The sequence below is a fragment of the Monodelphis domestica genome, chromosome 4 (assembly GCF_027887165.1).
Source record: "Monodelphis domestica isolate mMonDom1 chromosome 4, mMonDom1.pri, whole genome shotgun sequence".
NCBI lineage: Eukaryota > Metazoa > Chordata > Mammalia > Didelphimorphia > Didelphidae > Monodelphis > Monodelphis domestica.
This window is the reverse complement of record NC_077230.1, coordinates 45,568,964-45,572,733: the sequence shown is the minus strand read 5'-3', so window position 1 is coordinate 45,572,733 and position 3,770 is coordinate 45,568,964. Positions and strand designations below refer to the sequence as shown.

The 3,770-nt window shown below is 41.8% G+C and overlaps 1 long non-coding RNA gene across 1 annotated transcript; it reads left to right on the top strand.

Moving 5' to 3' along the window:
* Positions 1–940: 940 nt before the first annotated feature.
* LOC130458865 (uncharacterized) lies at positions 941–3,487 on the top strand. The gene is made up of 3 exons (XR_008918240.1): positions 941–1,062; positions 1,260–1,370; positions 3,159–3,487. It is a non-coding gene; the product is annotated as an uncharacterized LOC130458865 (long non-coding RNA).
* The last annotated feature ends 283 nt before the right edge of the window (positions 3,488–3,770 follow it).

Below are 3,770 nucleotides of genomic sequence, written 5' to 3'. Positions count from 1 at the left end.
TCTTAGAGACCAGGCTGACAAGCCTTGGTCTCTCAACTTTGGAGGGAGGGAGAAAGATATTTTTAGACAGATAGGTATTTCCTTACCCTCTTCCCTATAAACTCCAACCTGTAGACATCTTGTTTATCTTACCCCTAACCACCATTTGCTAGAATAAAGTTGTCAGTTATCTTAAATTGACTTCCTTGTCATTTTGAAGATGAGAGAGCAGATTTTTCTCTCTTTCCCCAAGGGAAAAGGTTCACCCATTAAATCAGTTATTAGATAGGAGTAAAGGCAGGGTTAGTAGAGAGACATATTTGAAGAAAACTGAAGGGGGAATCCATCTCACCCTCTTTCTACTTTCTGGGATCTTCTACTCTTTCTCCATTATACCCAAACCAACCCTCTAAGACACTGCTCTAAGATTTACTCTTTATAATCATGAAAATAAGTCTCTTATTTGAACATAAGAAAGAATAAACTAAAGTTCTTTGCCATTCTTCTATATGTGTCACTGAAAAGAGTGAAATGGTGGAAAAGAAATAAAAGTTTGTTTTGAATGACCTCTATATCTTCCATGATGCTGAGTATTTTTATTTATACTCTATTTTTCATCTAGGGCAGTGGTTCTCAACCTTTCTAATGCTGTGACCCCACAATACAGTTCCTCATGTTGCGGTGACCCCAAACCAAAAAATTATTTTGGTGGCTACTTCAAAACTGCAATTTTGCTACAGTTATGATTCAGAATGTAAATACCTGATATGCAGTATGTATTCTCATCGCTACAAATCAAACATAATTTAAACATAGTGATTAATCACAAAAACAATATTTAATTATATGTTGAGAAATATTAATCCATCAGGAGGCAGCCTGAGGGCTGGGGCGGGAGGTAAGTCCTGCCTGGGGAGGGGGTCCACAGACGCTGCCTTCTTCTTCTTGTTGTCTCCCTCCAGCTCGAGCTGAGGCTTCTGCTCCAGGAGTTATCTGCTCCAGGCCTCCTTCTTAACCCCTCCAGAGCCAGTGCCCCGGTGATCTCTCTGGGTCTCTGTTTGAGTCTGGTCTCCAGGCAACAGGGTAAATCCATCGCCCCTCATAGGGGGAGGGCTGCTGATAGGTAACTAATATTAGTACACTGTGCGGGCAGCAAGGTTCCCATTCTTTCTGAGACCTTGCTGTAAAGTGTGGAAAGGAAACAAGACTGACAGTTTGTGGGGGAAGGGGCCAACTGGGAGTGGCAGTTGGGTCTTGTGACTAGCACTTCCTTCCTGCAGTGTGGGACTGGCTTCCTGGTGTTGGAGGAGAGAGGAGCTTGTTCAGCCCAGTCTGGAGTGGCATGCTCTTCTTGGTTCAGCCGGAAGATTCAGGCCCAGTTGCTTCTGAAGGTTAGACCTGTTCTTGTTTGCTTTCTATCTATTGCTAAGATTCTGAATTATACAAACTGGATTGATATAGAGTAGACAGGAGTGGGAAAACCCTCCGCCAGCCTCTGGGGCCTGGCCTCAGGTCTGAAGCCGAGAAAAGACTCCAATCCCAACTAGTTATTAAACCTTATAGTATTTGAATTCACAGTCAGATAAATGGACTATCTTTTCTGGTCATAGAGGGAGCTGAACTTCAATTCAGTCATTCAAAGACAAATAGACCTCATTGGACCCCTGCTGTTTCCTCTCAGCAGAGGGCATCTCCCTCCCTTGCCTTACCAAGCACTATACCTTTTCTCCCCTCTCTCCTCTATACCCTGCTACAAACCTCCCATTATCCCCCATTTTTCCTATCCAATTTTCTTTCCCAATAAATATTACAAAAGTAGCGTGATTTCTCAGAGGCTAAAGTCATTGGAAATATGTATTTTCCAATGGCTTTAGGCGACCCCTGTGTTTTGGTCATTCAACCCCCACTGGGGTCATGACCCACAGGTTGAGAACCACTGATCTAGGGGGATACTTCTTATTTGAAATAGACCTAACTGGATTTCTTAGAAATAGGAATTCTGCCAAGTTTGAACTGGAACAAGTTCCTCTGGCTTAGTTCTTAAACTTCTTCAGATTGGACACAGCAGAAGCTATATTCACTGAGATAGGTCACAGGGATAGTGAGAGCTAGTTTGGTCTGAACAGGTAGGAACATGTATTCATCAAGCATTTCTTCAGGAATGTGTCCAGACTGACCTCTTGAGGTCTTCTGGAGGGTTTAATAATGCTAAATCATTTGTACAAGGATTCATTATCTCTAAAGTGGACTATTGCTTTTTTTTTTTGTTAGATTGTCCTTTTACTATTGCATTGCAAAAAATTATAATTGGTTTCTAGACTAGCTGCCAGGGGCTTGGCATGGACTGGGATTAATCAACATATCACTCTTGTGTTAACCTCATTACTTTGGTTACGCATTAAATTTAGAGTCAATTGCCAAAAAAATCATAATTTCAATTTAGAATACAGCAGAGGATAACATCAACTCTTCCTAAATCTCTTTCTCTGATGTTGCATCTCATTCCTCAGGACACATCTCTCTTTAGTGTGATCATCTCTATTTTCTCCAACCTATGAGCCCCACTGGGCCAAGTTTGGATGATTCCTATAGCACTGACTTGGTAATAGTCAAGCCATGGAGAGAAGCTGCTGGATGGTACCTAGCTAAGTGATGAAGTCAAGCTTCTATCACCCAGTAAGCCTTAGAGCAAAGTTGCTGAGTGAATGGTCTTGCTCTGTGGGTTTAGAACAGCTTTTTCCTTAGACCTCCTTATCTACATGCATTTTCAATGGCTTGCCAGCTTCATTAGAAGGGCTTGCTGACATAATGGGGTTAAGCTGAAGATCCAAGATAAATACTGAGAAGCACCCTGTTCAGCCATTAAATTGCTCTTCTCTGGTTCACAGCTTGAATTTTAATGGGGATTTAATTTCAAGTGTCAGTCATATGCAGCACATTGTGCCCCAGGCAGTACCATGAAGAAACCCAAATGATCAACAGTGGTATTGCTTTACCAATTTATTTGGGAGAAATGACAAGCTGACTGAAATCTCAACGGTAACCTTTGGTCATTTGCATTCAGGTAATAGGGGTGAGGAGAGTCTAAGAAAGGCTAGGTTTCATAGAGAGAAGCAATTTTCCTTCTTTAGGATTTTTAATTGAGCTTGGAGTTGTGTTGAGTTTTTTTCTTCCCCAAGGAAAGGGAGAAGATGGATGACAAACTGAGCGGCATGGAAAGAAACCTTGACTTTTTTCTCTGGAGAGAGATCCAGGTCTGAAACCCATCTGTGGAGCAAGCTGACGATGCTGTTAACTCGACTCCACTGAGGATGCATACTGTCAGTTTTCATGAAAATTCAATAAAGTCAACTCCCCAATGGATGGAGCAGGCTTCCCAATCTTGCCTAGGGCTGGCCCTGCATCTGGTCATTTCATTGTAGGGAAGCAGCCTCCTGATGGTCAAATTATACCTGCTGTTATGGAAAATGGGGGGAGGGGGCATCAGATAATCTGGAAATAAAGGATTCAACCCAATATACATTTTTATTTATGTAGTTTTTTCTGTTGCAGCTCAAGTCTTTGATTTGTATTCAATTCAGAGCAAACCTAGCAATTTGGAAGGTGTCATATTCATCAAATGCTGATGTGTGACTAGATATGAATAACAAATGCTCCTGTGATCCTGGAGCAATGCTCTGAAATTCAGTTTGATCTGGTGGTATTTTATCATCAAAGCATTTATAGACTGCATTAAGATAATAAACATTGAGAGACCCCCTTCCTCCCCCCAATCTCCTTAGAGGAACAGC